Source organism: Felis catus, chromosome B1 (assembly GCF_018350175.1).
Source record: "Felis catus isolate Fca126 chromosome B1, F.catus_Fca126_mat1.0, whole genome shotgun sequence".
Lineage (NCBI taxonomy): Eukaryota > Metazoa > Chordata > Mammalia > Carnivora > Felidae > Felis > Felis catus.
The window spans coordinates 27,318,619-27,345,004 of record NC_058371.1 but is presented as its reverse complement, the minus strand read 5'-3'; the positions used below and the strand labels follow the sequence as shown (position 1 = coordinate 27,345,004).

The window sequence follows — 26,386 nt, the reverse complement described above, 5'->3', positions numbered from 1 at the left end:
CAATCTCTCTGTCTCTCTGCCCCTCCCCTCTCTGCTTGTGCTCTATAAATAAATAAATAAATAATATTTTAAAAATATTCTTTAAAAATAACACCACAACTTTAGTGTGCATTGTCTTGTAACAAAAGACAAATCGCTGATTAAATTTGAATCAATTATCCACCATTAAATCTGACACCATTTAGTCATCTCTATAGATCAGTGACTTTGTCTTAAACTATCATCCTATAAGGAACTTCTGAGTAGAGGAGCAATCAAAACTATAGATTCATATCTATATGAATAATCCATATGAGTATATTGAACTAAAAGGAATCTTCTAGAATATCTGATCTAACTCCCTATCTTTTTACTGAGAATACCGAGGTGCGGAAAGAAATAAAGTAATGTGCCCAAGATCACGTAGCTAGTTAGACGACAGAGCTAAAAGGAAACCCACAGCTTCTGACACTGGGTGAGCCAGGACTCAGCATCACCCCCACCACCTCCTAGATGCCCTCAGATCCTTCTCTGCACTCACCTCAGTGACTCACCACTGGCCTGGTTCTTCATTTCTCTCTCTTGCGCGTGAAGGTTGGGGGGCTGACCATCTGTAAAATAGAAGCGTCTTTAGAATTATATTTTTGAATATCTAGAAACATCATTTTAAGTAACTAGGCTTATAGCCAGAATTTTCCACCGAGTGCTACCACCAAATAACTTGAATCTCATTTGCCAGACTTTCTTCCCTAATCTCCCTTCCCCTGTCCTCTATTAACAAAACAAAACAAAACAGAACAGAACATCAGGAAGAAGGAACAAGGAAGAGGCTCTCCATAACTGCAAGAATGCAGAACTGGTCCCTGGTTCCTCAAGGCCTGGCTGAAGCCAGGGGGAGGCTGAGAACAGTTTTCAGGAAATGGGCCCCTCTAGAGGGTTCCCAGAGTGACAAGCAGCCATACTGGGTGTAGACTGAAGAGCTAGCTTTTGTAGGGAAGTCGCTCAGGTGAATGAAGTTCGATGGGAAACAAGTTGGGGAAGCTTTAAGCCATGGCTTCCTGCACAGGACCCTCGGCCCTTAGCACTTTGGTGCTTAATGTTCTCAGCTTCAGCCGTGGACACACAATCCCACAATCCATGACATACTCATCTGTAACTTTGGGGAGACACCAGTTTGAATCACATGCTTTGAGGGGACTGTGAAGAAGTCAGCCCCTTGGCTAAAGCATGGGCCTAGCTCAGTATCCAACTTTCTACTTCACTGGCCGTGATTCTTTTTCTTCTGACACCAGCTTCTGACATGACAGCGTATGCTAGAATGTATTGTATATGTGAGGATTTCCAGAGCTCTAGTGTTTTTCCAAACCATCAAAGATCTGCTCTGCAAGACCTGTCTGTGGAATCCCTCAGAGATATTCATTTGGCCCACGGCTGAAGACTGAAGAACAATCCTTTGATCAACTTGCCCTGAAATTCTTTTTTGTTTGTTTGTTTACAAATTTGATTTGTTTGTTTGTTTGTTGAGGGGGGGCGCAAACGAGCAAGGACAGAGAGAGAGAGAGAGAGAGAGAGAATCCCATGAAGGGGGGAGAGAGAGAGAAAGAGAGAGGGAGAGGGAGGGGGAGAGAGAAAGAGAGAGAGAGAAGCAGGGCTCACCCAAAGCAGGACACAACCTCCCCTGATGTGGGACTCAAACTCATGAACTGTGCGATCATGACCTGAGCCGAAGTCAGACGCTTAACCGACTAATCCACCCAGGTTCTCTCCTTGCCCTGAAATTCTTCCATCATGCTTTTGGCAGTTTACCTGCCATCCCCTCTTAGTGTTCAGCCCTATTCCTTCTCCTTCATTATGGCTCTTTTCCCTTGCTTGTCTAACCTGTAGGGTCTTTCCGTGCCTCACTAGGGTAGTGGTGGACCTCCGCTTTCCAGAGCAGAGGTTCAGACGCAGTGTGCATGTAGAGCTGATAGTCTGTTGCATCTTCTAGTACCCTGCTCGCTGCTTTCATCAGCTAGAAGAACCCTAGGGGAAAACCTGCATGTCCACGGATAGGGGTCAGATAACCACAGACATGTTCAGCAAGTTGGCAAGAGATGAACAGAAACCAAACTGCACAAGGAGAACTCAGGGAAGCCTCTAGCCTCAGGGAAGGTGGCGGCCAGTGTTGACTCAACAGCTGAGTAAGAGGTGGAGGGAAGTGGTCCCTGGAACAACACGGGGACTGTTTCCTGGGATCCTTTGCCCATTCCACCACTCCAACAGCTTTTGTGGAAGACACAGGCAGAGAAGCCCTGTCCCTATGTATTTTGCAGAAGAACAGTAAACGTCAGCAGTCTGGAATGTAGCAGCAGGCGGGGCACTGAGCAGAAGTCTGGGGTAAGGGAGCTCTCGTGCTGGGTGTGCCCATCAGCTGGAATGGCAGATCCGGGGAGAACCGTGGGGTGGGCGGCCCCCCTCGGGTGGCCCTGAGGGGTCTGCAGGAAACAGTCCCTACAGATCAGTGAGCAGGTCTGCAGCCACAGTAGCCCCAGAGGGTCCCAAGGGGCGATCTGCCAAGAGACCAACACAGCGTGGTGAGATGAAAATCCGCCAAGAGGATCATTTAGATTGAAGACCTCCAGTGAACTCAGACATTCTACCCAAGGGAGGAGATTGACATGGAAAGGGGCCTCGGGTCCTGCAGTCAAGAAAGTGGAAAGATCCAGCCACATTTGGGCCTGCATAGGCATGTGATCTTACCTTTCTTGAGAGTCATAAGGTTGGACAACGTGAAGTTTAACAACACAAAGAGTTTGTAGACAGCTCTGGACAATTCACAGAAGAGGGGTCTCTTCATTTCTCTGTGAACCACTGTGCATGATTTGGCATAGACACAGACATAAAAGAAGTAAATCATAAGAACCAAGCAGGCATGTGAACCCACCATGGGAAATGCAGTTTGCTACAGGACAAGGAGGTACAGAAATCATCCTACCAAGAGGAATTCTAAATCGTGTGATGTATGGTGTGCACGCTTTTATTTCTTCCTATTCAAATGAGCAGCATTTTTTGTGTAAATGTGGACTCAGATTATTGGGCCTCCACCTTGGCCTCTAGTTTACCCAAGTTCAATGCACCCTGGTGTGGACCTCCAAAGATCGCCCAAAATTGCCCTGAAGCCTTTGGACAACGATATCACCTTAGTGCTCTACATTTAGCATGCTTCCTTTCCACTGACTCAGTAGAGCCCTGTCCTACATTCTGGGACAAGAATGCTAACTCTTCTCTGCAGGAAGGCTCTGAGGATTGAGGGGGCTTTCTTTGTGTGGGCCATAAAAATCATTAGTACTTATTGTTAAAAAAAAAACAACTTAGATTATAGAAATGCATAAAAGTAAAATATAAAAAGTTCTTTATTTTCCAACAGAACTTACTCCCATGCAGACGATCCAGACTCCCAAAAATAGACTCTGTGAAGAGGCTGGGGTACGTGTTTTATTTTCCAAGTATATTGAAGAACCCCTCCCCGCCCCCACGGACACACACACACACACACACACATACACACACACACCAAGAAATGTAATCATACCACACATAGTATAGGCCTTTTGCTATTTCAATCGATACTCTGTCTTGAACACCTTTCCTGCCAGCACTTACAGATTTCCCTTATTATAGTTTTTAATAGCTGCATGGTTAGTCCGTTCTATATATGAACCATCTTTATTTAATCCATCTTTTATTCATAGACATTTAAGTTATTTTGAGTTTTTTGCTTTTGCAAAGAATGCTACAAAACTATCCTCGTGCAGATATCCGTGCACGGTTGCATGGTTTATTTCTAAAGGTAAATTTCCTGAAGTAAAATGGCCAGATCAGGGGGAGTATGTGTGTTTTGTATTTTAATGAATATTTTCAAAGGTTGTACCAGCCTATCCTCCCAGAGAGGTGGTATTTGTGGATGTGGAGTGTGTTATTGCTCTAGGTCTTGAGAGATCCCTATCTTGCCTATTAGCCTTGGAAGTAAAATCCTGGGGTGCCTGGGGGATTCAGTTGGTTAAGCATTCCACTTCGGCCCAGGTCATATCTCGTGGTTTATGAGTTCGAGCCCCGAGTCAGGCTCTGTGCTGACAGCTCCGAGCCTGGAGCCTGCTTCAGATTCTGTGTCTCCTCCTCTCTCTCTCTGCCCTTCCTCCACTCGTGATCTGTCTCTCTCTCTCTCTCTCAAAAACTAAATAAATGTAAAAAAATGTTTTTTAAAAAGCAACTTCAAATTGATATTTGAAGATGTCCCTCTAGTGTCTTTATGGCTTGCATAGTTTCTTATGAAAAGCCTTCTGTAATTCTTATTTTTGTTCCTTTTTATACAATGTGTCTTTTTTCTTTGCTTATCTTCATAATTTTCTTTTTCTTTTATATAAGTTGACATTTGGTCAACTCTGCCCCTCCCCCTACTCTCAAAAATAAAAACATCAAAAAAAATTTTTTTAAAGAAGTAAAATCCTGGGCTTCCATTTTGACTAAAAGAGCTCTCTGGTGCTCTTGGCCATTAGAAATTCAGCAAGTTCACAGTTCCACCAGTTTATTTATGGACAAGGTGGTCTTCAGCAGTTACGGGGGAGGTGCTGTTTCAGAACCACAGAAGGTTGGCACAATAGGGTCCCCAGGGAGATGGTTGCAATCGACCTCCTCATTTGACAGATGAGCAAATGGAGCTGTGGGCGGATGCTGTCTCTGGGTGTGCATCACCCTGTCCCCATCCTTCTGTGAGATGTGGGTGTTCATCAGTCATCCAGAACTTCTGGGTCTTTCTAATGCAACCTCGGTACGGGGTGGGAGGGGACCTGCTTGTGGACGTTTGGCCGGCCACCAAGGCCGTGAGAGGTGTTCCCGCAATGTACGTCATCCCAGCATAAATACGTGGTACCTGCACGGGGCTGGACAAAATGATGACACTGTGTTTGTTGAACAACAGATTGAGGTATAAATCTACCTCTCGTGGCATGACTCACTCTTCAGCATGTGATCTGTGGGAGCATCCCTCTCCGTCCCAGCCTTCCTACTTCAGCCGTTAGAGTCAGAACTCCCTCCCTGTCAGTATGTCTACCCAATTTCCCACCTCTCTGTCTCCTCACCAGAAGAAGAAGCCTGGCTCCTCTGAGTGGTCGGACTGGCAAGAAGGAAGGGCCACCCCTGGGTCCTGTCCCAGAAGAGGTGTGCCTGGAGCGCCACCCTCCCAGGCTGCCTTGTCAGGTGTGTGGGTGCACACCTTGCAGGAGGCGTCTGACCCGGTCCAGCTCTGACTATGTGCCCGCACGCGTCTGAGGATAGATGGGCAAACGGATTCAGTATCTCTGTGGCCCTAGTTCTAGGCTGACTCAGTCTGGCTAATCAGAGGATATTTTCATCAGACTTCTGTTTTGATCTTTTGATTGATACAGAACTCACAGGAAGAAAGGGGTTTTATTCATTGGCTGTCTTAAAACAATAACATTCACCCTCAAAGGCTGTGAGTTTGAGGACAGGGGAGATAGACCCAGTGACTCACCTAGCAAATGCTCAAAGGCTTTCCGTGTGCAGAAGCTGGCGGGCCACGGGACCCTCGTTCCTTTTTCCCTCAAGGAACAGGGATCCAGTTGGACTGGGTCTCTCAAGTATGTTCAGTAAGGCAATGCCCTTTTTTACCAGACTGATAGGATTGGGATCCAGGAACCTCCTGGAACTTCAACAGGCTGGTTAGCAAGGGTGCAGAGGTGCCTGCGAAGCTGAATTGCACAGAAGAATTGTGAGACCACGTACGCACGCGTGCGCACGCGCGCACACACACGTGGGGTGGGGGTGGGGCAATTAGAAAATAATTAAAAATATAACGGAGCCACATCTCTCAAATCGTTAGGAATGTTCCTGATACGTTGTCAAGGGAAGAAAACCAAAAAACAAGTTGCAGACTAATGCATTTACTTTAATTATATTTAAGTAAAAACAAACCAGAAAAGAATCTATCTCTATGTAAATATGCATTTGCATCTGTTTGAATGAGCAAGGGAAAATCGTGGAAAGTAGATAGCAGGTGTTAGTGCTGGTAGCTCAAGAGGATGGGCTTGGCGAGGAGGCCAAAAGAGAGGGCTCGCTTTCATTTTATAAATCTTTGTACCATTGCCATTGTTACAATAAACTTGTCTTAACTTTTGTATCAAAAACCGTCAGGAGAGGAAATTAGATGAAAAGGAAAAGGAAAATGTTAGTTCCAAATTCGCATATTTCTCTGTGTTTTGGGGGGAAGGGAGAGAGAAAGGGGGAAGCAACGGATAGAATAGTGTATATCATATGATCTATTTATGTCAACGAAAATGATTCATTCACACATATGCTAGTATTGCATCAAAATATATTTCAGTACAGTTTGAAATATTTGTCGTGGGCATGCAATTCCTTCATTTGTCAAAAAAAACTTAATTATATTTGTGAATAATTTATAATACAAGGAGAAAATGCTGGTGATGTATTAAACAAAAGAGCAGTATATCAACCTGGTTACATATTAAAATTTCAATAGTACGGGAACAGTCAGGGGAAATGTACAGACAAAAGACTGGGTGAAAAAGTGCCATAATGTCAACAGTGACGGTTAAATTATAGGTGGCATTTGCTAAAATTAAAAACAGGTCCTGTGGGCATGACTTCACCTCTGATGCGTAGGGTTGGGAAAGATCTGGCCTGGTTGCGGATAGACAGCAGATTCTAGGACCACAGCACCTTCCTGGTACCCCTTGGGGGTCCTGCATAACTCCCTCAGTGTCAGCTAGGACATGGGAGGGATTGTGCAAGAAACAAAGCAGCCAGCACAGAGAGAAAAGAAGCTGCCAGCCCTCACCCCAGTGACAGGGTCAGTACCCTTTTCTCTGACTACAGACAATATTATGAAAGATGGGGGAAAAACTTCATTGGTTTGAATAGAAGTGAAGAATGTTCTATGTTAAACAGCAGCCTTTTACTAGAGAGACTCGGAACACAGACTCTGGAGTTAGACTGCTTGGATTCGAATTCCAGCTCTGCAAACTGGGTCAGGTGCACGCTTCTTCACTTCTCCATGCCTTGACGTTTTCATCTACAAAATGGGAAACATAAAAATAATAGCATATGCCCCATAGGGTCCTCATGAAGAGTCAACAAGGTAAAAGATATAAAAATCTTAGAATAATACTTTGAACATAGTACTATATAAGTGTTTGCTATTGTTACTAACAATATTATTCCTTACATATTTAGAAAACGGTGGCACTAATTCTTGATCTGTGGTCATTGCGTTAATAATTTTTACAATTTATTGGAGGTCAAAGTTGTGTCTGGAAAATATATGGATCTCTCAAGGCGCCTGGCTGTCTCAGAAGAGTATGCAACTCCTTTTTTTTTTTTTTTTTTTAAATGTTTTTGAGAGACAGAGACAGAGACAGAGCGTGAGCTGGGGAGGGACAGAGAGAGAGGCAGACACAGAATCCGAAGCAGGCTCCAGGCTCTGAGCTGTCAGCACAGAGCCTGATGCAGGGCTCGAACCCACAGTGGTGAGATCATGACCTGAGCCGAGGTCGGGTGCCCAAGCGACCAAGCCACCCAGGTGCCACTGCCTCCCGTGCAACTCCTGATCTCAGAGTTGTTAGCTCGAGCCCCACATTGGGTGTAGAGATTACTTAAAAATAAAATTATTCTTTAATTTTTTTTTCAACGTTTTTTTTTGTTTGTTTGTTTGTTTTTGGGGGGGGGGGGACAGAGAGAAACAGAGCATGAATGGGGGAGGGGCAGAGAGAGAGGGAGACACAGCATCGGAAACAGGCTCCAGGCTCCGAGCCATCAGCCCAGAGCCTGACGCAGGGCTCGAACTCACGGACCGCGAGATCGTGACCTGGCTGAAGTCGGACGCTTAACCGACTGCGCCACCCAGGCGCCCCAAAAATAAAATGATTCTTAAAAAAAGAAAATACAAAAGGGCACCTGGATGGCTCAGTTGGTTAAGCATCCAACTCTTCATTGTGGCTCAAATCATGATCTCAGAGTTTGTGAGATTAAACCCCACATCGGGCTCTGTGCAGATAGCGTGGAGTCTTCTTGGGATTCTCTCTCTCCCACTCTCTCTCCCCCTTCCCTGCTCTCTCTCTCTCAAAATAAATAAATAAGCTTAAAAAAAGAAAAAAAGAAAATACATGGATCTCTTCAGGAAGGGCCATGGGGTCAAAACAAACAGTACATGAAAGCTTTGCCCTAATTGGCTCTCCCATGCAGGCTTGGGTTTGAGAGCTTAGAGGTCTTGCAGAAAAATTATGCACTGGGGCAGGTGGTGGAGACAAAAGACATTCTCAACAGGGAACATCTCAGACCAAAGTCTTGGAATTTTCCTTAGCAAATTTAAGAAGCTTTATACTATTTCAACTCATAAAGCTAACCAACCAGGTCTGAAGCACTCCTTATATTTCAGGACACGGTCTGTATTGTTCTTGGAGCCACCATATTTCATTCATGCCATGAACCAAAGTGAGCTCAAAAGAAGATTCTACAACTGATACGCCATTTGCATCTCCTTGGAAAAATAAACAGGTAAAGGACAACAGCCACACAACTAAATGAATATCTATAAATATTGTCCATCTAACTCTGTTTTCAGGTGCTATATATTTAGTTATTGGGAATGCTCATATCTTCATTCATCAAGTTCTGCCCAGGTAAGGTCCTATATGACCATGTCTTCTGCAAAGTGTCCCCTACTTGTCACTCCCAGATCCCATGGATACCCTGCCTTTTGGAATTCTTAAGCCTCTTTTTTTTTTTAATTTTTTTTTTCAACGTTTATTTATTTTTGGGACAGAGAGAGACAGAGCATGAACGGGGCAGGGGCAAAGAGAGAGGGAGACACAGAATCGGAAACAGGCTCCAGGCTCTGAGCCATCAGCCCAGAGCCTGATGCGGGGCTTGAACTCCTGGACCGCGAGATCGTGACCTGGCTGAAGTCAGACGCTTAACCGACTGCGCCACCCAGGCGCCCCTCTTAAGCCTCTTAAATAATTCCCAACTTAGTTATAGACTAACTTGCATTGTTATAGGTGTTTCATATGTGTTTGTCTCTCTTCTTGATAAACTTCCTGATGATAAATGGTATAAACCTACTCCCTGTCTGTCCTTTCCCCACACCTGAAAACAAACAAACAAAAAAAGCTGAGCCTACTATGAAACTTATAGAATCATAGGCTCCCAGAATCTGAGAGCTAGAAGGAACTTTAATCTATGGAAGGACTCCTTTCATAAGATGAGGAACCTCATCTAGCATCATCTACCAGGAGGACTATTGAATCTGAAGTGTGGACATGCCAATAAACACACACAAACATACACATATTCTTAGTAGCCAGTTCAGTTGAAGTCAAATAGGCACCATCTACCATAACAGACCCAGACACAGCAGAATTCTAAAGCAACCTCTGATCGGCCAAAGAGAGACCTAACACGTCTTTCTCCATCTGCTGAGACGGGACTCGTAAGATTTCCGGGAGCTGTTCTTTTTTATTGTCTTTGCCCTTCAACTGCAAAGGGAAAGCACCATGGCTTAACTAGCCCTAAAGTCTCAGCCAGTAAACCTTGGACACATGCTTTCTAGTTCACACTGCGAAGCACTGTGTTAACATGGTACTCGATCCTGTTAATCGCACTAATCAGGAAACTCCGTGCACAGTTTTATTTATTTATTTTTAATATGAAATTTATTGTCAAGTTGGTTTCCATACAACACCCAGTGCTCATCCCAACAGGTGCCCTCCTCAGTGCCCGTGCGGAGTGTTATACCTTTATGCTAATCTATCTTTCTCATAAAATGTAAATAGGGCTAGACATTCAGCCCAGGATACTTTTCACCCTCATATGAAAAGAAAGAACTGCTGGCCGGGGGCCCAGGGTGGGTGAACATGGACCCCAGCAACAAGGCCCATTTCTTGGTTTCTTCCTTCCCTAATGAGCACAGATGGAGCCAGGAAATTGGTTCCCATAGTTATTAACTGTGACTTTGGGGGTAAAGCAAACCCCATGCTTTCCTCACTGCATTTATAAAGCACACACGGTAAGAAGGAATGGGACGTCACTGGTCACCCACAAACTTCTTGAATCCTGTGAGTCAGAAGTGCCATTGCAAGTGGGGAAGGAGTTTGCAGCTTGAGTTTGGTGGTGGGCTTCTGATGTGATTAATCTCGGAGAAACCTTCTTCCTCTTACCTTGCATCCATTAGACTATGCACTAATCAACGATCGTGTGTCATTTATTTTTGTATCTTCACACTAGCAAAGAGCCTGGCATGCAGGAAGTGCTCCAGATGTAGTGATTGAACTGATGTGAAAGTGACCAGAGTAGACGGTGGGCAGGCTATGGCCCCTGACAGTAACCGGCCCCTTCAAGATGCTTTCCCTCTATCCACCACCAGTCGCCACTCCTTTTCCTCTCTGCACATCTCTGAGATTGAACAGGTTGGCCCTGACTACAGAGCAACCCCCAACTGGCTCTCATCTAGTTTAGAAAACTGACATTTGTTTACAGATGATCCCAGATTACACAATGCTTGCCACTTTCCCCAAATATCATGCGTCAAAACGTAGCCTGAATATAGATAGTAAAACGGTCACTGATGTTCTGCCTAAAGGCCTCCCACAAGCTGCAGAAAGAATATTAATTCTGTGCCCTATTTGTTTTCATTGCCTAAGGGAAGCCCGGGACAGACACCAGTGCATCTTTAATCTTCTCTGTTTCCTGTCTGGGGAAAGGCAGACTGACTCTCCTTCCACAGACTTTCATATTCAACCCTATCCATTCATGTCAAACTGCTGAGCCAGGAGAAAGCACACAGGAATCTGATGGAAGTTTTTTCCCAAGTGAGGAGTACCATTAGTGTAATATAAATACAGCAAAACCTTACAACAGTTCTGAAATGACTTTCTTCTGCATCTATTCAAACACAGGATGTTTCTTCTTTCATAACGGTCCAGTAGAAGGACTACCAGAATGTTTTGCCTCTCTGCCAAGTTCTGTTTCTCAGACAAAGTTTACCCACAGCCCAAATTTCATACAATTATTGAATTGTAGAATTGCAAGAGCTCTCCTAAGGTTACCATATAATATTAAGTATCTTTTTCATTCCAAAGGCTTGACTAGCCTTAAAGTCTACGTCTTTCTATAACATCCTAGGTTATTTGTAGTCTTATACTCTGAGAAAAACCATTCATTTTCCTAGCAAACTTAGAAACTATTTCTTAAAACAATTTTTAAGCAAAAGAAAGGATTTCCTGATAATGCTTTGGCAAGTAGTAATCTTTGACAAGGATAAGCCTTGCGAGAGCTTTTTTGACCTAGCTTTTTCAAATACACTCTACATGAATCGTTCTCACTATTACATTTCTTTTAAAAGAACATAATAGTATGTTTAATGCATTAAGGGACAATAAAGATTATACCAACTAGTCAATCAAAAAGTACAAATGGCCCTTACTAGGTGGCAATGGTTGGCCTAGATTTTCAGTCTGCATAATTGATCCTGCACAGAGGTAAGCACGTCTGCAGCCAGCTATGCCGAGGATGAACCGGAGCCTTCTTCAATGATTCTAGCTGACAGAACATGCTCACAAGTGGATGTCTCCTGTTACATGCTGCCTAGCACCACAGTCTTTGTGGGTGATGAAATACAAACCATCACCACTGGAAAACACACACACAACCACGCACATACGTTTCATCATACCCACTGTCTTTCACTGTACTGCGTCATGGATCTCCCCAACAGGAACAGGACTAGGGTGCAATGAGTGAGGCACTCATCTTGGGAACAAAATTTAGGATGATACCAAAAAACTCAATTACCAAGATAAATGATAGTTTAATGCAATAGTCATGAAAATAAAATTCAATGCAAAAAAAAAATCCATGACAAACAAAATATTGAAAGTCTAAATAACAAGATGCAACCTGTCCCTTGTACAACCTTGCCTCACTTGTCTTACACCAACCTTGGCCCTTGTTCCAATAAAACTTTATTCACAAAAACAGGCAGCCAGCCATGGGCCATGGTTTGCCAAACTGATTTTTTTATATTGCATTAAAATACTATTTATCTTGCTAACTGAGTTTCTTGGTATCCCTTTAAATATCATATCCTTGCCCTGGTTCTGTTCTCCCACTGAACAGTAAATACTATGAGGGCAGAAACCAAGTGTTAATTCATCTTGGGTACACAAGTGCTCATTGAATTCTCAGAAGTGATTCTCAGAGATGAAACTTAAATTTACATTCAAATCATTTCCCTAAATGTAATCCTTAATTTTCTAGTAAAAAAGATACATAGATTGTCCCTTAAGAGAAATGGAAATATATAGCATGAACTACAAATATAATCATCATATTTAATATGGATGTTTTACTTCTAGCAATTTATCATAAGAAATTAATTCAGCTAAGCAAAAAGATATAGGTATGAAAATATTCATGGCAGCATAAATAATTCCCTAGGGAGGAGAGCTGTTTAATATATGATCATATGTTAATATGACAGAATCATATGTATTATTAAAGAAAATAATTTTTAAAGACATTTAAAAATTTGAAAGATTTTGTATCATAAACTAATAAAAAGTAACAAAATACTAAGAAATATGTACATCATGGAAAATAAACCAATGTATACAATTCAAAATTAATATGCAAAACAAGCTTTTTTAGGATTATGGAATTACATTTTCACAATTTCTACTAAATTACTCTTTAATCATGTTTTCATAGTGCTTCTATTAAAATAATTTGAATTAAAACATTTTGAATAAAATATTCTCAGCACAGGGTAAGTCCAATACCTATAGCAGATTTCCTCTCGATGAATATCCCAACCCATGGTACGAGGAATTGAAAACCAGAGAACAAAAAGTGCTCTTTCTTTTACTTCCAGTTAATTCTTCACTCTTGATTTTTCTTACAAAGCTTTCAAAATTACTCTGTCTAAAAGCGTGGCAAATACTAGGGGGAATCACATGGAGAGGATTTAAATATCACAAGTTTCCACTTCAAATGTAGATGAGCATAGGGGTAAAGAAAGAGGGAAAGTGTTCTAGGGCAGAGACCAGTAAACCAAGGTCCTTGGGCCCAATTCAGGTTGCAAACTAACAATGGTTTTTATATTTTTTAAGGGTTGAGGAGAACAAAGAGGAAGAGAAGGAGAGGAAATGATAGAGGCTTACGTGGCCAACAAAACCTAAAATATTTACCATCTGATCTTGTACAGAAAAAGTGCCAGTCTCTGCTGTAGGAGAAAAAAATACATATCTCTGTGTTAGTCGATTTTATACATTTCTTTAATTAGTGGCTTTTACCTTTTTAGAGCAGTTTCAGGTTTCCAGAAAAATCGAGCAGAAAGTACAGAGTTCCCACATAGCTTCCCCCTCCCAGTTTCCACTGTTACTAATATTTTGCATTAGTGTAGTAATTGGCTACAGTTGATAAACCAATATTGATATTATTATTATTAACTAAAGTCCATCATTTACATTAGTATTCACTCTTATTGTCGTACAGTTCCATGAGTTTTGACAAATGCATAGTGTTAAGTATCCACCGTTAGGGTATCATACAGCATATAGTTTCACTGCCCTAAAAATCTCCTGTGTTTCACCTTTTCACCCCTCCCTTTCTCCTCCCGAAACACCTGTCAAACACTGATCTTTTTACTGTCTCTGTAGTTTGGCCTTTTCAGGAATGTCATATAGTTAGAATCATACAGTATGCAGCCTTTTCTGACTGGTTTCTTTCACTTAGCAATATGTATTCAAGATTCCTTCATGTCTTTTTGTGGCTTGATAGCTCATTTCTTTCTATCACTGAATAATATTCCATTGCATGGATGTACCACAGTTTGTTCATCCATTCACTCATTGAAGGACATCTTGATTGCTTCCAAGTGTTGGAAATGACGAAAAATGATGCTATAACATTCATGTGCAGGTTTTTGTGTGGACGTAAATTTTCAATTCATTTGAGAAAATACCAAAGATTGCTAGATCCTATGGTAAGATATATTTAGGTTTGTAAGAAACTATCAAACTGCCTTCCAAAGTAGCTGTGCCATTTTGCTTTCCCACTGGCAGTGAATGAGAGTTCCGGTTGTTCTATATCCTCACTGTATTTGATATTGTTAGTGTTTGGCTATTGGCTACTTTAAAAGGTATGTAGGAACATCTCATTATTGTTTTGATTTGAAATTTTCTGATGACATATGATGTTGAGTATGCTTATTTGCCATTCATAGATCTTTGGTGAGCTATCTGTTCAAATATTTTGCCCATTTTTAAGTTGGGTTGTTTTCTTATTATCAGGTTTTAAGAGTTCTTATATATTTTAGACACAAGTATTTTATCAGATGTGTGCTTGCAAGTATTTCTCCCAGTCTGTGATTTGTCTTTTCATTCTCTTAATGTTATTTTTTACAGAGCAGAAATTTTTAATTTTAATAAAGTCCAATTCATCAATTTTTTGTGTCATGGATCGTGCTTTTTTTGTGTGGTGTCTAAAACCTCATCACCAAACCTAAGGTAATCTAGATTTTTTATCTATGCTACCTTCTAAAGGTTTGTAGTTTTGCATTTTATATTTAGGTCTATGATCTCTTTTGAGATATTTTTTTGTGAAAGATGTAAATTCTGTGTCTAGGTTCCTTTTTTCTGCTTAAGGATGTCCAGTTGTTGCACTGCCATTTGTTCAAAAGACCATCCTTTCACCATTGAATGACCTTTGCCCCTTTGTCAAAGATTAATTATATTTGTATGGGTCTATTTCAGGGATCTCTGTTCTATTCTGCTGATCTATTTGTCTATTCTTCCACCAACACCATGCTGTCTTAGATACTGGAGCTTCATATTAAGATTTGAAGTTGGTTACTGTCTGTCCTCCAACCTTGTTTTTCTCCTTCAATATTGTGCTGACTATTCTGGGTCTTTTACCTCCCATATAACCTTTAAAATTAGTTTGTCAATATCCACAAAATAATTTGCTGGGATTTTGATTGGAATTGTGTTGAAACTATAGATAAATTAGGAAGAACTGACATCTTAACAAAATTGAGTGTTCCTATCCATGAACATGGAATAGCTTTCTATTTGTTTTTTATTTCTTTCATCAGAATGTTTTAGTTTTCCTCATATAGATTATGTACATATTTCATTATATTTACACGTGTGTAGCTAATTTTTGGTGCTGTTGTAAATGATGTCATATTTTTTATTTCAAATCCCAAATGTTCATTGTTGATATATAGGAAAGCAATTGGTTTTTGTATGTTAACCTTGGATATTTACAAGGATATATAGCAACCTTACCATAAGATGCTTATTAGTGCTTTGAGATCTTCTACATAAGAAATCATGTTATCTATGAACAAAAACAGTTTTATTTCCTCCTTCCCAATCTGTATACCTTTGTTTCACTTTCTTGTCTTATTGTGTTAATTAGAACTTGAAGTATAATGGTGAACATGAGTGGTGAAAGCAGACATCCTTTCCTTATTTGTGATCTTGGGGGAAGAGTATCTGGTATCTCACTTTTAAGCATGATGTTAGCTGTAGGGTTTTGTTATGGCTGTTTTTCCTCAAGTTAAGGTAGTTTCCCTGTTCCTAGTTTGCAGAGACGTTTTATCATGAGTGGGTATTGGATTTTGTCTAATGCTTTTTCTGCATCTATTGGATATCATCTTATAATTTTTCTTCTTTGGCCTATTGATGTAAAAGATTTTATTAATTGATTCTTGTATGTTGAACCAGCCATGCATACCTGGGTTAAATCCCACTTGGTCATGGTGAGAATTTTTTTTGTTTTTATATATCTTTTCATTGTTGGATGCTATTTGCTAATATTTTGCTGAAGTTTTGCATCAATGTTCATGAGAGACATTGGTATATAGTTTTCTTCCTTGTAATGTCTTTGTCTGGTTTTGGTATTAGGGGTCTACTTCCTCAATGAGTTAGGAAGTGTGCCCTCTGCTTCTGTTTTCTGGAAGAGATTGTACAGACTTAGTATCTTTTTTATAAAAAAATAAATTTACCAAGGAAGCCGTTTAGGCCTAATCTTTTTTGTTTTGGAAAGTTGTTAATTGTTGGTTCAATTTCTTTCACTGCTATAGGCTTTTTCAGTAAGTTATTTCTCCTGTGTGAGTGTTGGTAGTTATGTCTTTCAAAGAATTGGTGCATTTCATCTCAGTTATCAAATTTTGAGGCATAGAACTGTTCATAGTATTTCTTTCTTATTCTTTTAGAGTCCATGGGATCTGTAGTGATAGCCCCTCTTTCACTTCTGATATCAGTAATTTGTATCCTCTCTCTTTTTTTCTTTGGTTAGTCCAGCTAGAAGTTCATCGATTTTACTAATCTTTTCAAAGAACCAACTTAAGTTTTGTTTATATTTTCTATTGAGTTTCTGTTTTCAATTTCACTCATCTCTGCTGTAGTTCTTATTATTGATTTTCTTCTGCTTACTTTGGATTTGATTTCTTCTTTTTCCAATTTCCTTAGGTGAAGGTTTATACTATTGATTTTAGATCTTTCTTCTTTTCCAACATATGCATTCAATGCTATACAGTTCCCTCTAACCACTGCTTTTGCTGCATCACACACATTTTGAGGATTTGTATTTTTATACACATCAATGTGTTAAGTAGTCTGCTTTTTTATTTTTTTAAAAAAGTAAACCATATCTATATTATCATTTCTAATAAACAGTTCTTTCTTAGAGGTTCTTTAAAGTTTGAAAAGATGTGATGGGAAGGAAAAATAATGGGGAATTTGGAGAGAGTGAACTACACTGACTTTTCCTGAACTAATTATTGTGAAAAGTGACTCTTACATCTTCCCAATGCATATAGCCTATGCCAAAGAGCTCAGACCAAAAACAGCCACTCTTCCACCTGGCCTTTCTTTGTTGAGAAGTGATGTCTTACTAAATGTTATGGTGAAGCTGAAACCAGCTTGTACCTGCTCTGAACAGTCCATTGTTAACCTGATGTCAGCTTGAAATTAGCCATGGTGAAAGTATTTGTACCAGGGAAATTGGCATGTAGCACAAATCAGGACTAATTGTAGGTAGAGGAGGCAGTGGGGTGGGGGGGAGGCTGGCTCGTCAGTACAGCAGTGCCAGATTATAAACCCTATGAATTTCCCCTAGCTTTCTAAATTTATTGGGCAGAAATAAGAAACAGAATCTATTGTACGTGAATATTAGAGAATCATAGAGCTTCCAAAACCCACTATTTCCTCCAGATGCCGTGAATATGCCAGGCCATGTGAGAAGAAGAAGAATTCTTTCAAGCAGCAATGTGAAATGTAGCTGGGCAAGAGTCCAAAATAGATTTTCTAAGAACACTCAGTTATGTCTTTTATAAACATAACGAAAATATTCTTCGACAAACTTCCATAGGGTTAACCGTAGGTGAAGTGATTCATCCAAATGTACAAGCTAAAAGTAACTAAAAATGGAAGCCACAGACTTGCATTATTATTTGCTCCATGGTGGTTTGGATCAAGGTCTTCCCCTAGGAATCAGTCTCATGCGTGGTGCCAGAATAAGGGCAGTTATCTGAGGCTTGGGTTTGGAGGGACTGGGCAATAACAGGGAAAAAAGGCTGGAAGAGAAAGAAAGGATGTTCCCATAGAGCTAAAAATACCTTTAGTGTCATTATATACTTCTTTGTATACAAATGCACATTCCTAACTATAGTTTGACTGGACATCTGGCCCTACAATCTAATTATTGCCAGAAAGAATAGAGACGGATGATTCTAAAACTAACGTGACCACTTTCAATCATTTATAAATAAAAATTAGGGGCGCCTGGGTGGCGCAGTCGGTTAAGCGTCCGACTTCAGCCAGGTCACGATCTCGCGGTCCGTGAGTTCGAGCCCCGCGTCGGGCTCTGGGCTGATGGCTCAGAGCCTGGAGCCTGCTTCCGATTCTGTGTCTCCCTCTCTCTCTGCCCCTCCCCCGTTCATGCTCTGTCTCTCTCTGTCCCAAAAATAAATAAACGTTGAAAAAAAATTTTTTTATAAATAAAAATTATACAAAACAAATGATCTCATTTAATTTCTTTGGTGTATATTTTACAAACTCATGAAGAGAGGCACACGCATGCACGCGCGCACACACACACACACACACACACACACACACACAGAGACGTGAAAATCCATCCGTATCTATCTCGTCAACTTTCTTCCACCTCCCTACAAAATACAATTAAAAATCCGTCGTACTATTAATCGTACGGCACTTATGGTCTAGGAAGGCTTTTCCCAGACATTATCCCACTCAGTCATCTTTTGTTAATAATGTAAATATTATTTACATCCTAGTTTTAGAGGTGAGAAAATTGAGCCTCTGAGAGATTACCCGACCTGCTCCAGGTCAGCATATGCATCGGGATTCAAATGTAATTTCTTTTTAACTAGAGCCCTCTATTTTCCTTTCATCACATGAAAACTTCTGCTCTATTTTGCCATTTCCCCTGTCATGGCTGCCCCGGACAAATATTTTAACCAAGGGAGTGGTGAAGGGTGGCATGCCATGTGGGCATAAAGATTATTTTGAGCTGAAGGCAATGGAGAAGAAGCAGACACAAGAAAAGCTCTCTGCTCTCCCCTCTTCCCCTATAAGCAGGACAGAAATTTACAAAGGTGTCCGTTCTTCTCCCCTCTCTACCAGGAAGGGCAGAAGTCAATCTCCAGAGACAGCTCTAGACCCTGATCCATCCAGAGACAACAGCTGAGGAATCCACCTAACAAACTTTGTAAAACTAGCCCTTGTCTCCACCGTTAGTTTCCTCATGTATTTTTCTTCCCACAATTTGTTGCTCTAAAGAAACTTAAAGTCCTTTCCTTTGGTCTTGTCACTTCTCGAAAATGTTCTTTTGTGAAGATGCTGTATCAGCAGGTTTCTAACCAGCCCTATGAGTTACTCACCACTGGGTGCTCCCACGTTTATGATCAATGCACCTGTTAATAAACTTCGGCTTGTTTTTTCTCTTGTGCATCTGTAGTTTGTTAGTCTAATTGCAGGGCCACTGCCTGAAACCTAAGATGGGTATAGGAAAAAGATTTTTTCCCCTCTCCTACAGTGTCCTACAACAGGAATAGCCTTAGACCAAGAATTTTCTTGCTCTCCTTCTTCTCAGATTCATGCTATACTGCACATTACACTGGAGGTTTAGTATCTGCATTTAGTGTCTGCAGTATCTTTAGTAAGAAATGTATCTGCATTGGCCTAAAACATGATCCAGCAAAGGGCCTTTCTGAGGCAACCATTTCCCTCTGAGCCCATGGGCTGCCGCCCTGCTTGGGTTTGGTTTTACAAAGCACAGATAGTAATATCGTTACTGCTGAACTCCTAATGCTTAAAAAGAGAGTTCTCACTATGTCATAGCTTCTTTTTGGACTTTCCTATACAGAAATAGAGAAAATAACTTTTTAAGTCAACAAGGTACTAAGGATGAAGTCATTTGCATTCCTGGAATGTCTAAATTTGCATCTATACAAAAGAAATTTTTTTATTTCTCTAAAAATGAAAACTACCCGTCCAGTATCATTAAACGTCTCTAAGTCATTCTGATAGATTTTTTTTTTTTTTTTGATGTTTAAGGATTTTGGTCTGGTTGTTATTACCATTGATTTTCATAATCTTTGTCAGCCACTTCCTATGTATCTGCGACCTCATGCAAAGTGTATTATTCAGGTCATAAAATGCAAATATGAATAGGGAGTGTGTGTGCTCATCTCAAATTCTAAGAATTTATGACCAATTCAAAGAATGTATTTTTTAAAACAACAGCATTTTCTTCACGTGTTTTGAAGCCCAAACTAATTTTGGAAGACGCCTTTGGATTTCAAGCCTCTCTAGATTTTAAAACATACAAACATAGACAAGTATTCAGGTTATAGAATCATGAGGAAAGGCTAAACCAGCTGGAATCATCCCAAATGAGCTGCTTGATTGGTGTCTAAATTGCCCAAATACCCCTTTACTCTGTCTGGGGTAGAGAACCTGCTTCTGATTACAGACACTATTTGAAAGCAAACATGCTGTAACCAATTTGGCTCACCAGCATCAGGAACTGTCGATTTGCTTCATGACTAACTCTATCCGGGTATTTTGTTAAGGCGGCACCTCAAGATATTAGAAGTAGGCTCATAATTCACTCTCCAACAGGGAGGTGAGGAAAAGCATTTTCTAAAGCTCTTACGCATTAAATACTCAGTACAGGGTGTTAAGTTAATTAAACAAGGAGACCGTTAGACTGAGGTGGTTCTAATACCTTAGCAGCCCATGTAAGCAAACTAAAACCGAAGTAGGTAAATGCCTCAAGGTTAAGAAATCTAAATCTAAGGACAACCAAGGACAAACAGCCTACTAGGCCTTTTTCAAATCAAGCAACTGCTTAAACTGTAGCCAATCAAATAATTTCCTTGCTTTGCTTCCCATCTTCTCTATAAAAGTCGTGCCCCTACCCACTTCCGGCTGGAACTCCGATTCGATTTGATGTTGGCTCAAATACACTCCTAAAACTTTTAATATGTCTCCGTTTATCTTTTAATATGAGACAACGTAAGTGGGAGGACTGTGTTGTTATTTTAATTATTTGTGAAGTATTTCCCCCCTTCCTAAAATTCCTCTTTAGCTATACGGGATAAAATTGAAAAAGCAGACCCGTCCTTAAATTTAAGTACGAAGTTACCGCACAAATGAATCCCTCCTCAGCTACCCTTTGCTAACAAAGGGTTTAGGGGAGAGGAGAAGGGGGTTGGTCCTGCAGCTCAATACACATGGTTACTTGGCACCGGCCGGGCCCCTGGCCTTTGGTCAGGTAGCTCTTGGGTTCTGGAAAGCCGGCAGGCTTCTCCAGAGGGCCAGCCTGGGGTGGGTTCACAGAAGGGAAGATCTGAGCACCGAGATGCTCCTCCCACATCCTATTAAAGAAAAGCATCCTCTGAGAAAGCTACCGAGTTTTGAGACACCAACACCCCCAAGGCCTCCACCCGAAAAAGCCTCAGGGCTCTCTGTTTCAGTTTCTCGATTAATGAACGTGCGCTTCTGAGGCCAGAAGTAGCAATTGTCTCTCTTCTCTAAAAGCAGCAAAAGGACACACCCAGGGCTTTGGGTTTGTGTTTGGAAGGTAGCTTCCGGTTCATCATTTCCCCCACCCCACCCCACCCCCGGCCCACATGGTGTTGCCTAGCTGGATCTGTAAGTGCCTCATTTACAACCCAAAAGGTTAAAAAAAAAAAAAAAAAAAAAAAAAGTGATGGCTGGAATTTAAATAGCAATCCCAAAGAGTTCTTTGCCTAGCAGAGAAACCAATTACACGAATCCTCTACTATTTTAACTTCCTGGGGTCTATCCCCACCCCCATCTGCCAAACTGTGGCAAAATTGTTTTGAAAGCACCGATGTGCACTTTTTTGTCTTGGGAATGGGTTGCAGAGAGCTCATCGGATTTTCCAAGACCCAAAAAGTAGTAGTTGTGGAACTACTACTGTGAGATGGAGAAATGGAAATGCAATCAACAAAGCCCAAAAAGAAAGAAAAGAAAGACAGAAAGAAAGAAAGAAAGAGAAAGAAAGAAAGAAAGAAAGAAAGAAAGAAAGAAAGAAAGAAAGAAAGAAGGAAGGAAAGAAAGAGAGAAAGAAAGAAAGAAATCAACCTGGTGCTCCCTGAACTAGATGACAGTCTCCCTGCAACACAACTCAAGCTATGATTCTGGCTGAAGCCAGCAAACCAGCAGTCGGGGGAGCTTCCCCTGGGCTCCCAGTGTAGATCATTCTCCTGAGAATCTGGGAAGGCTTCTGGCTCATGGACGCAGTGTATTTGCATGAAAACAGTCAGAAACATCCCAAGAAAAGAAGACTCCTAACATTGCTTGTCTGCACTCCTGTTATGACACAGGTAAGTAGGTGCACGCGGCGGGTTTGTGAGACCTCTGTCACTTCTTGTACTGAAAAGGACCAAGGCCATCTAAAGCCCCTTCAACTGGAAAGCGATTTTTAAAATAATGTTTTAATTGAAATACAACAAATATACAAATGCATAAGTTATAAGTATGCATCTTTATAAATTGTCACAGAGTGAGCATACCCATGGAACCACCACCCATATCGATATATAAAATAAAGCATTACCAGCATTTTCCTGGTGACGAGTGATAACTAACGAGGCTAGATGTTTTTCATATGTATTCTCGTTATATATGGCTTACGTAATGAATACAAATGTTAATAATATTTTTATATTATTTGGATATTCTCTTTTATAAAGTGACTTTTCAGTTCTTTTGCTCCTTTGTTGTGTTATCTGTCTTTTCTTCTAACTGACATGTAAGCAATAATTTGTGTATTCTGGATATGAGTCATTTGCCAGTTTTATGTGTTGCAAATACTTTCGCCCACAGTGTTAGTGGCCCTTCCCTTCTGTGGAGACATCTGTGATGAATACAATTGACCGTTAACACTTGGTTTGTGTCTTGTTTAAGAAATCTTTGCTCACTTCGAAGTCATGAAGATATTCTGCTGTGTTCTAGAAAATGTGTTGCATTACCATTCACATTAAAAGGTATAGTCTACTTGAAATAGATTTTTATGTGTAGGAGGTAGGGGTCAAGTTTCAATTTCTCTACACGGATATCCAATTGACCCCACACCATTTGTTGAAAAGACTGTCATTTCCCTATTGATCTGCAGTGTTCCTGTGTCATAAATATAGTGTCCATTTATGTACAGTTCTTTCTGGACTCCGTTCATCAATTTCACCTACTTATCCTTGCACCAGTTACATGCTGTATTAATTGCTGTAGCTAAATAAAGTCTTGATATCAGTAGCATACATTTTCCAACCTCATTTTTCAAGATTATTTGGCTATTCTTGTCCCTTTGCATTTCCACATAATTTTAGAATCAGTTTGTCCATTCTGTCACACACAAAAGAAGGCTACTGGGATTGCACTAAATCTAGGTATCAATTCAAGGAGAATTGACATCTTTATATGATGTCCTCCATTTATTCCAGTATTCTTAAATTTCCTTAATTTCTCTCAGTAATGTCTTTTAAAATATTTTTTAGATGTTTATTTATTTATTTTTGAGACCAAGAGAGAGAGCTCGAGCAGGGGAGGGGCAGAGAGAGAGGGAGATAGAGAATCCCATGCAGGGTCTGCACAGTCAGAGCAGAGCCCCATGTGGGGGTTGAACTCATGAACTGTGAGATCATGACCTGAGCTGAAATCAGGAGTCAGACGTTTGAACTGACTGAGCCACCCAGGTGCCCCTCTGTCAATAATGTAGTTTTCCGTAGAGCTGTCTTGCATGTCTTCCTTAAATTTATTCCTAAGTAGTTGATTTTTTTTAACTATTCTAAATGAGAATACTCAATATTATTACTAATTGTTTATTGCTGGCAAAACTATTAGTTTTTATATATGGATCTTGTATCTAGTGATCTTAATTCACTCATTGATATTAAAAGTACATCTGTAGATTACTTGGAATTTCTATGTAATATTGTATTACCTATGATTAATGACATTTTTTTTCTTCCTGTTGAACCAATCCTAATATAGTCACTCTCTTACATCTTTTCCTTCTTCTTTTTTTGGGTAGGGCATCAGGACAATGTGTAGGAGTGGTTACAGTTGAGCATTCCTGTCTCAGCCCTAATTTCAGGAGGAAGTTCCAGAATTTCACTGTCAGGTATAATATTTGCTATGGGATTTTTGTAGACACACACTGTAAGATTAAGGAAGTTCCTTTTTGCAGAAACCAGCTTCTAAGATGGTGCCCAATTCTTCTTCCCTCTTGGTAGTCAAGTCTTTGTATAGTATTCTCCTACATAGAATCATGGCTAGCCTGTGTGTTCAATAGAATATGGCAGAAATAATGAGTGATTTCCAAAATTAGTGACAAAAAAAGCATTTCAGTTTCCACTTAACCTCTTGGAAATCTTAATCTCTCTTGGATCACTCATCCTGGAATAAACCAATCATTACTTCCTGAGAAGACTCAAGCAGCCATGTGAAGAGGTTTCCATGTGATAACAATGATAAGAATGCTTCCACTAATAATCAACACCAACTTCTTAACCATGTGAGACACCATGAGAGCAGAGCTTCCCAATCAAGTCTTGATATTGACAGAAGAAAAATAATTTTCCCTCAACCTGAGTTCCTAGCTGAGACCCTTAATAAAAGACAGAGTAAAAAGAGAAAAACAAGTAGCAATGTATGATCATGTCTTCCTTATGCATATATGAGAGGTACCCAGGAAATAATGAGTAACTCCCCTAGGTGGCTTGGAATTCAGGCTTCAATATCATCTTAATAGGGAAAAAGAAGGGATGTAGGCCACTTAGGGGAGAGGAAATGATTTTTAGGAAAGATGAATGGGCCCTTTGAATAATAAAGAGGAGGGGTGGTAGTTTGTGGAAAAGTGTGTGGGTGTAGTGTTGACTTCTAGTCTCCTCTCCAGTGGCAGGAGTCAGTCCCCCCCTGGTGGATAATACTTCCAGGGAGGGGATTTACAACAGGTGAGCTTTTTTTGAAGGATCTCTCATTGGGCATTTAAGGGAAGTTCAATGAAAGCCTCTCCCTTCATTTGCTGTTTTCCAGGTGCCTACAGCTCACAGTAATCACTATACCAAAACAGTATATTTGGGGGTGGCATGTCGTGAACCCCTGCAGTCTTATTTTGGGGTGTCATATTCTGCTATTCTTCAATACGACTGCAGCCCCAGCCAACATATTGATTGAGCCCTCATTAAAGATCCAGAGGGAGAATTCCAATTTAAGATGTTCCCACATTCTGAAGCCATTGAAAATGTAAGGATAAGTGTTGATTGTTGTATTGAGCCACAGAGTTTTGGAGTACTTGGTTTATTCCGAGCCAAGGCAGTTAATACAGGGGTGCCTGGGTGGCTCAGTTAAGCATCCCACTTCGGCTCAGGTCATGATCTCACACTCCGTGAGTTCGAGCCCCGCATCAGGCTCTGTGCTGACAGCTCCGAGCCTGGAGCCTGCTTCTGACTCTGTGTCTCCCTCTCTCTGACACTCCCCTGCTCACACTCTTTTCCCGTCTCAAAAATAAATAAACATTAAAAAAAAGAGAGACATGGGGCGCCTGGGTGGCGCAGTCGGTTAAGCGTCCGACTTCAGCCAGGTCACGATCTCGCGGTCTGTGAGTTCGAGCCCCGCGTCAGGCTCTGGGCTGATGGCTCAGAGCCTGGAGCCTGTTTCCGATTCTGTGTCTCCCTCTCTCTCTGCCCCTCCCCCGTTCATGCTCTGTCTCTCTCTGTCCCAAAAATAAATAAACGTTGAAAAAAAAAATTAAAAAAAAAAAAAAAGAGAGACAGTTAATACACCTACACTTACTCTGCTAAGAGTTTTTATTTTAAATGAGTGTTAAATTTAATATATTATTTCTGCATTATTAAGATGATCGTATGATTTTTCTCCTTTATTTTACTAATGTGGTTAATTGCACTGATTTTCCTTATATTTCTAGGATAAATCCAGTTTGGTCATGATAGCTATATTGTGTATTTCTGAATTTCATTTTCAAATTCCAGTATATTGCTTAGAATTTTTGCACCTCTGTTTCTAAGAGATATTGACCAATACTTACTTCTTTTGTCCTTTTGTAACGTCCTGGTCAGGTTTTGGTGTTAAGGTGGGAAGTATTTCCTTTTTTTTCTATTCTCTGAAAAAGCCTGGTCTTCCTTACTTCTAACAGACTTGAAAGAATTCACTGGTGAAATCATCCAGGCCTGATGCTTTCTTTGAAGGAAGGTTTGAATTAGAGATTCAGTCTTTGGTGGCTACAAGACAATTGAGATTTTCAATTTTTGTGTGTGTCTATTTTGCCAAGTGATGTTTCTCTGGGAATATTCCTTTCATCTAAATTCCTAAAAGTGTAGCATAAAGTTGTCCATGATGTTCTTTTTCATCTCTTTATTTTTCTCTGTAGAATATTACAATTTGCTTTGAAAAATTCTTAATATTGTTTATCTCTGCCTTCTCTTCTTTTTCTTAATCAGTCTCACCCGGGGGTTATTAACGTTATTAGATTTTTCTAAAGACCCTTCTTTTGGCTTTTTGATCCTAGGTACATTGTTTTCTGTTGCCCTGATTTCTGCTCTTACATTTATTATTCCCTTTTACCTGCTTCCTTCCCTACTTCCTTCCTTCCTTCCACTTTAATTTTCTGTTACTTGTCTAACTTCCTGTATATCAGCTTAGATCATGGATTTTCAGCTAATATAAACATTTAAAACTGTGAATTTTCCTTTAAACACAGCTTTTGTGCATCTCACAAGTGTTGATACATTTTGCATTATAATTCTTTT

The 26,386-nt window shown here is 40.5% G+C and overlaps 1 long non-coding RNA gene across 1 annotated transcript in view; it reads left to right on the top strand.

Annotated features, from left to right (window-relative positions):
- Window positions 1-26,386, top strand: part of LOC111560102 — a 56,855-nt gene that overhangs the window by 19,633 nt on the left and 10,836 nt on the right. Inside the window, exon 3 of the long non-coding RNA XR_002741646.2 lies at window positions 8,432-8,550. This is a non-coding gene — a long non-coding RNA (uncharacterized LOC111560102). The remainder of the gene's footprint in view (window positions 1-8,431; window positions 8,551-26,386) is intronic.